We start from the raw sequence: 8710 nt of genomic DNA on the forward strand, positions 1-8710 counted from the left end.
TAGTAGTAGTAGTAGTAGTAGTCGTAGCAGTAGTAGTATTGTTATTGTTATTTTGTTTAAGGTATCAGCTTTTTTCAGTGGGTGGTAGTTTAAAACCTACTCTGAAACCCATTTTGTGAGATAACATGTGTGGATTAAACCACCAAAGAGTAATTACTCGTGTATTTTTCCATATTTGGCCAATAAAGATGATTCTGAAAACCCTTATAAATGCTACTTTCAGCAAATAATGGCAGCGGTATGCATGTTTCCAGCAAAAGACTATTCAAGGCATACTATATACTATATTTTCAAGAGCATATTGGTTTTATTTCATGCACTAACATCTTGTAAATCAAAATGGATTTTACGATTCAATATTTTTGAGGGCAAGAAATTAGTTGTAAAATTAATTTCTTTTGGGTTTGATGGCTCTTTGCCCAATAATTCTGTCCACTTTCACTTTTGAATTTCTCCATTGTGAGATAATTTTTTCTTCTTGCGGTCACATTATTTTAGTCCATTTCCATTTGCTATCCATTATATTTGACTATCTAATTTCCTGTACAAATGTTGTCAGATTTTTACTCCCTACCCCAATCATTTGTCTATTTTCACTTTACTATATGTCCCTTTGTCGGTTTTTACTGCTTCCCCTGATTTTTTCTATTGGGACACTTAATTCACAAAATGTACAGTTTTGCACACAGGGCAGATTATGAGAATGTTGGATGGTGCAATCAACAACCATCACAACAACAACAACAACAACAACCACAACAATAACAACAACAACAACGACAACGATAATAATAATAATAAGAAGAATAAGAATAAGAAGATGAAGCAGAAGAAGAAAATAAATAAATAAATAAATAAATACAACGTTTATTGTGGAACACCGTGAAAACTGAAGACATTCAAAAGAACAATCGATATTACTACAATATGTTCGACAAGACATACAGTAAATAAGCAATATTAATAACGTACCGTGTGCACATTGTAAACCAAAAGTAGACAAACTTTAATGACGTAGACTTTAGCGTTCTCTTTCTCTGGCTCTGTGCTTACTTTTGGCATGTCGAACACGTGACACGAACATCAAACTCTTAAGAACTGGACATGATCATAACAAAATATTCTAAATAAAGTATTGAAGAGGATTTTAAGTAAAACTAAAATACGAAGATTCACATAAAAACATGAAACACCTTTCCAAAACAACAAGCCAAAATAAATTATATTTTTGTTGTCATGTCAATATGTCAATGACAATATTGGCGCCAGTTACAACTGACGTGTGTCCACTTGTGGCTGCAGAACAAGCAACTCTATGAACTTAATAAAGATGAAGATTGTTAAGAAAGTTACATTGTATCCTCATTTTGTGAAATGCTGCAATATTGAGCTGATCTGGCAACCCAGCCACAGCGCGACATCACGTGGTTTGAAAGCGTTCAAAGACGCGACATCACATGGTTTGACAGCGAAGCCAGAAGTATCTGTGTGTGAATGTGTGTGACTTCTCGTACGACGTAGAGAGATGCTGTTGATCTCTGCGCTCCGGCAAATAAATATCAAACTTGTGTGATCTAAACAAGAAGGACCATCTCGACTCTATTATCCCAAATGCATCGCGAAAGCGCTGAAGATCTCAACAAAGATGCTCGATAAAAGCCCCCCCCAACACAAAATGGTCATCGACACAGCAACGTTAAAAAAGTAAAACTACGCACCGTTTCATGACAATGTAAAAGCAATTCAGGTAACTTATACATGGACATTAGTGTTGTCAGCTCGTTGCAATGACTTAGCTACCAAGAAACGATGCACACACACCCCAGATATATTAAGCGAAAATGAAATTTTATTTTGAGGAATCTAGACACGGTGATTTGCGTTCGATCTTTGTCATTGATCGATCCACGCTCTTCAAGGAATCTGCAACAGACCTAATCTATCAATCCATCAACCAGTCAGTCCTCGCGGTGACTCAGGCACTTGCTGGCCTAATACAGATAATGTACTGTACTTGTCGCAGCGAAGATATGGATGAATACTTCTACAATCGGCTTGGTAAATCTACTATTGTCACATACGTGTTCATTTATCAACATTATTAGCACCGTGTTCACTCACTTATTGGCTCGAAAATTAATGAGAAGTTTGTTGTCATTTCTTCAAGAGGGCTTAAAAAAACGAGTTTATAATCACCAGAGGGGGATGGCACAGTTGCGGATTAGCAGGCCCGAGGTAATAATTAGCAGTTGTTATAATTCGCAGTTACATGAACACAATAATTGTTGAAGTACATCAATTTCTCGTTTTCTTATATTTCGTCAACTTTTCATAGCTTTTTAGTCAACATGTCCAGTAAATGTTCACAAAGGGTTTTTGAAACTTTATTCGGCTGTACGTCCTGATTTATTCGGCTGTTGTACTATATAGTTAATAAAGGCTCACTGCCGCTTCAAAATTAATTCAGTTTATTCTTTTTTCACACGTGACAATAGTAGACTTGCCAATTCGTTTAGTACACCAATAATGTCAGCGGGTCATGAAAAAGTACTTCAACTGATGTAAATGTAACTGAAACACTGATGTAAAAAATATCAGTAGCTGTAAACAGATTTTGTGCATCATATATAAGTTCAAATACATGAAATATAACACAATGAGTATTGTGTAACATGATTGATTGCTTTCATAACCTATATAGAAACAAAACCCATTGTAGATTAATGCACATATATGACTGTAAATCTTTTCCTTTCAGCTTTTACCTTCAGGGGTCGCCACAGCGAATCAATGTCCTCCATCTAACCTTGTTTTGTGCATCCTCTTCTTTCACACCAGCTACCTTCATGTCCTCTTTGACAACATCCATAAACCTCCTCTTTGGTCTTCCTCTCGGTCTCCTGCCTGGCAGTTCAAGGCTCAGCATCCTTCTCCCGATATAGTCACTGTATCGCCTCTGGACATGTCCAAACCACCTCAGTCTGGCATCTATGACTTTGTCTCCAAAGCCGCTAATATGAGTTGTCCCTCTAATGTACTCATTCCTGATCCTATCCAACCTGGTCACTCCCAAAGAAAACCTTAACATCTTCATCTCTGCTACCTCCAGCTCTGCTTGCTGTCTTTTCTTCAGTGGCACTGTCTGCAGTCCAAACATCATGTCTGGTCTCCCCACCGTTTTATACACTTTTCCTTTCATCCTAGCTGAAACCCTTCTATCACACATCACACCTGACATTTTTCTCCAGCCGTTCAAGCCTGACTGGACACGCTTCTTCACCTCTTTTTCATATTATATGACTGTAAATATTTGTCAGAATTAAGTGTTTGAGCACATTATCATGTTGTCAACCAGCTACAACTCTCTACTCAACTGTATTTATAAATACAGTATAAGATAAATAAATGCATGGTGATTCAATTGTGTTCATCACTTACCTGTTTATTTCAGGCTTTCCGAATTTGCACTATGATGAGTACCTGGAAATTGAGGACAGCCAGGAAATGAAGGAAATGAGTAAGGTGGCGGAGATAAGGGCTGAAAAAAATGGAGAGATGAAAAGGAAAGACTGTCAGAGAGCACCACTGGAAGACAATGCCCAAAAAGTCAATAAGGAGGGCCATGGACGTCCAAAGCTGAAGGATATTGAAAATATCCAAATGCAGAAGCCCAATGAGTGCCCGGAAAGGAAAAGTCAACAAGAGGGAATTGATAATCAAGAAATAATGACGATGAGCAATGAAGACAGCTTATGTCTGATAAAGGGCCTCAATGAAATCATAAACAGTTTGGACATGTCTGACCTCCTCGACAATGACAATGGTGGTTTGGGTCTCTATGCCCCCCCTAATCCTGTATCCGAGGTTCAATTACCCCAGCACCTTGGTCCGATCCAACTGGTCCCAACCAAGAAGCCGCCCAGCCCCTCTTTACCACAAACTGTGTGCCAGACTGGAGAACCATTTGAGGTGAGCCACAACTTGCATACATACACCTTAAACTGAAGCCGAACCCAAAAAGACACATCCTGTCAACTTATGCACGTATTATGTGCCATGGATAAGTGTTCTGGTCGTCTATGTTAGATGTGTATGACCCAGGTGAACTCTGCCCAGGGTCAAGACCAAGCCCCCAACTTCCCGAAGTTCCCCGATGTGGAGAGTGTGGAGAGTTACCTGCTGCCACTGCGGCCCAAGAAGAGGACGAGGACATGTTACAGTAACGGTGAGTCCCATATCATATGCAGTGTTCCCATTTGAATTTCTCTTTGTGGTCCGTTGTGTCTCATGTTTTTTTGTATGGGTATTTAGATCAGTTGGAGGAGTTGGAGGACGTATTCCAAGAGGACCACTATCCTGACCTAGCTAAAAGGAAAGCTCTCGCTGCATCATTAGGCATCAAACTTTCCAGTATAAAGGTAGTGAATGGGAGGGATTGGTACTATCTATCTATCTATCTATCTATCTATCTATCTATCTATCTATCTATCTATCTATCTATCTATCTATCTATCTATCTATCTATCTATCTATCTATCTATCTATCTATCTATCTATCTATCTATCTATCTATCTACCTACTTATTTATTGGGTCATGTGAGCATTTGTGCTGTGTCAGGTGTGGTTTCAGAATCGCCGAGCCAAGTTTCACAAAGCGGCACGCTTGGTGTCGGGTAATGCCATCAATTGGTGCACCAGGGCTAAGCGTAATCCTAACCGGCAAAAGGCCCAAAGCAGACTGCCCACCTTGGTCGCCACTGCCAGCAGGTTTGCAAACGTGCTGCCTTTTTTTTTTTTTTTGAGAGGGACCGCACAACATCCAATGACCCCCACACTTGCATGGCAGCAATGTAGCACCTGCGTTGTCTGGACACGTCAATACCATGATGTCGGTGATGGAGCCGATGATCCCTTTCTCACCTGCACCATGGTTCTCCTTCACCCAACTACTGGCCGCCAGTCCAGGTTTGCTTCCTCACAGATCACATTTTTGTCAAAACAGTTTATTGCCAGTTGATGTTACTGGTTAAACTAAACACAAAATGAAGAGAATGACAAACACATTACACAGCCAATAACCCATAATTGCAGGTATTCTGTCTCCCCTGCAAAACAGAAATTATGTATTTTACAGACGAGAGAGCGCACCTGATTATAAAGTGCACCCACTATATTTTGTAACTCATTGACTGCCATCCCCGAATTCGCGAATTGAAAATATGATGTGGAGCGCCATCCCTGAATTTGTTCGGGTTTTCTTTTTTCTTTCAGGGGGGTGTGTGCCGATAAAGCGCTGGTCAGACTTCTGGCAATGTTTTTCCCTTCCATGAGGGGGCAGCATTTGCCTTTTGTACAGCCGCCCCCTCTCGCACCTCACGTTACTCCAGACCCATATAACTTAGGAATCTTTTTTTTTTTTTCTGAGGAAAAAAGAGAGTCTAAAGTTTGTTAAACCGCATTGAATGTTTATGTAGTCCTAAACCTCAATATTGTGTGGGTCTTGAAATTTGAATGAAAATGACAAACACCCTGGCACTGGAGTGGACACATTTTTGCACGTCTTGCAGTGAATGAGTTCAAGGAAAAACGATTTTGTACACGCCACACCTGTCTATAAGCTGCAGGTGCCCATAATGTGACATGAAATATTTGCAAAGACGGTTCACAGAAAGTAGTTTTAACGTTTAATAATGTAACCCTAACATTTTTTTTGCCTGGTAACGTTGCATTAGGATGTCCACACATTTTTGTCAACACTCAAGACAATGTCTTTTGGGCGGTTCTTTTGTCGTGAATGATCTTTTGTTTAATAAACAGAACGCTATGACTCTAAAGGGAACTTTGGACAATTTCATGGACATCTCGTGAGAGTTGGACCACCAAGTGAAGGGAGACGAATGTTAAATATACAATCGGCATTGTAACGCGGCTAATATTAAGAGTATATTATCGTCATTTGGAAGCTCTAAAAATGCAGGCAGGAGAGAGGAGCAGGGTGTATTTGACAATTTGACAGAAACAAAACCTCAAACAGCAATGTCATCAGAACAAAAAGGTCCAAAGTAGCAAACAAAACTATGAGTAAAACATGACAAGATGATAGAAACCCGACAGGGTGAAACAAACAATGACCCGGTTGGGTCAGGAGTCCTTTGATTAAAATGTCCAACACCTGTGCAGCTGCAGGCGTGGCCCTACAGTGTCACCCGTTGGTCGCAAACCAAAACGTGACACCTGGTAAATTACTTGTGTCCATAGTACAACATGTAGTGGTGATGATGGTGGCTATGATGAAGGTTTCATGATGACGTTTGAATCAGTGCCTTTTATCTCCAAGGTCAGTCAGAAGTGAGAGAGCATCCCTGTTTTAACCCCGGCCCCTCTCTCCTCACCGCCGATACCCACATCGGCCTCCCATCGCCTATCTTTGTGGACAATGGAGGTGCCTTTGGCCATTGCGATATGCTAGGTCTGCAGATGGACCCCAGGTCAGTAGCAAGTACACACCCTAACGCGTACAGTACCACAATACAAATACAGTAAAGTCTCGTTATATCGATATTCAAGGGAGTCCGAAAAAATATCGATATAACCGGGACTATCGATATATCCGACCCTGTTTGCATGTAATTTTCTCAGTGCGTGCATAGAAATAGTATCGATATAACCGGGACTATCGATATATCCGATATCGATATAACGAGACTTTACTGTATTGCTAATGCAATTTTAGCATATTTACGGACTGTAAGTCTTCACTTTTGTCACACGCTTTTGACCTTGCGACTTATTGAATGATGTGGCCTGTTTAAAGATTTTTCTTACGGCCGCCAGGCAGCGTTCGAGCCGAAAAGGTACCAGTGAGACGCTGCCATGTGTCACAATGAAAACAAACAGGTATGATAGGGGGCGCTTAACTTGTATTTTGAGCTGGACTGCAATCCGAAAGCGGTATGACTGGCCTCTGACAGCCTGGAGTGTGGATGGTAGAAAGCTTAATGAAGGTATGGTTGACAGCCGAGTGTTACTCAAGTGAGGATTTTCTAATTTTAAAAGAAAGCATTACTCCGCAGGGATGGCTACATCTACCCATTTATTTATTTATCTATTCATTCTCCAAACCGCTTGATCCTTACGAGGATCACGGGGGGTGCCGGAGACTCTCGAAACTGTCTTCGGGCAGTAGGCAGAGGACACCGTGAACCGGTTGGAAGCCATTCACAGCGCACAGAAAAACAACCATTCGCTCTTACACTCACACCTATGGACAATTTAGAATGTTCCATTAACCTGCCATGCATGTTTTTGGAATGAGGGAGGATACGGAGAAAACCCCACGCAGGGTAGAAGATGCAAACTCCACAGTGGAAGGCCAGAGCTGGAATTGAACCATGCACATCTGTGAAGCTGATGTGTTCACCACTTGACTACTAGGCCACCCTTATTCATTCATTAATTGGGTTACCAGCCACGTGAGCACTGCTGTAGTGCCGTCGTGCTGCCGCGTTACAGGCACTATTTAAAAAGAAAAGTTATTGTTCGGGTCATTATTAATGAAGCGGGAATCAAAAGTAAGTACAAAAAGATTATTTAATCTTTGGGATGGCACAAAATGGAACTGCCTACCCCCAGAGGGGCAGGAAGCTCGTGGGGAGAAGAGGAAGAAGAGGTGTTTGGGAGAGCTTTGGTAAAGACCGGCGGGATATGATGTCATGACCGGAAGCACAAGTATAAAATGGAAGTCTAGGAAAATAAAACGATGTGTAAGGAAATAAAAAGATGTTTAAAATGTGTTCATGTAGCGAATTGCCCTAACAGTTATGGCTACATTTTCAAATATCGAAACCACTTTCTGTGGTCTTTGGAAATATCCCATGTTACAATATGGGGGCCTGCGGTGTGGCTTGTGTGTCCCCCAAATGGTTCTTCCTTTAAAAATCTGTGTGCGGTGTAGATTACAATCAGGTAGGCTCTATAGTCCAGAAATGTTGTTGTCTTAGTAAAGGTGGTTGTCCAGTCAATAGTATTAGATTTGCAATAAATTAGATGAATATAGATTATATTTTTAACTACATCGCTGAGAAGGTTTCTTCAGCCGTCATCTCTACTTCTTTGAAGGTGTCGGACATTAGGGCTAAACTAATACCAACAAGCGCCAAAGGTAAAGAAAAGGAGTGAAAACATTTCAGGAGAGCACTCACAAACTGTGGTTACCCTCAGGGGTCTTTTAACAAATGTCAAAAGAAAAGGATAGGGAATGAAACCAAACATTCTGAAGATACTGAAAGGGGAGGAGTAGTAGTACCTTACATTGCAGGGGTTTCTGAAAAACTACAAGTGCTTTGGCAACACAAAATTCCTACTTATTTCAATTCGATCAACAAAAAAGCAAAAATTAGTGCATCAAAAAGATAGGCTGCCAAATGAAAAACAAAGTGACGTAGTTTATTCAATACATTGTGAAAATGAAAATTGTAAAGAGCAATGCATTGGGGAGACTAAACACATTCTCAAAAAAAGATATTACCAACATTGCAGGGATAATACTAGTGGGCCTCAATCTGCGGTACATATGCAACTAAAAGCCAGCAACCACACATTTGATGACAGTGAGGTTAAAATCTTAGCGAAAGAAAATAGATCGTTTGAAAGGGGAGTAAAAGAAGCGATTTTTAGAAAACAGCAAAACCCTTCACTAAATCGCCATGG

Source organism: Hippocampus bargibanti, linkage group LG09 (assembly GCF_051943395.1).
Source record: "Hippocampus bargibanti isolate YZ-2025 linkage group LG09, ASM5194339v1, whole genome shotgun sequence".
In the NCBI taxonomy this organism is placed as follows: domain Eukaryota; kingdom Metazoa; phylum Chordata; class Actinopteri; order Syngnathiformes; family Syngnathidae; genus Hippocampus; species Hippocampus bargibanti.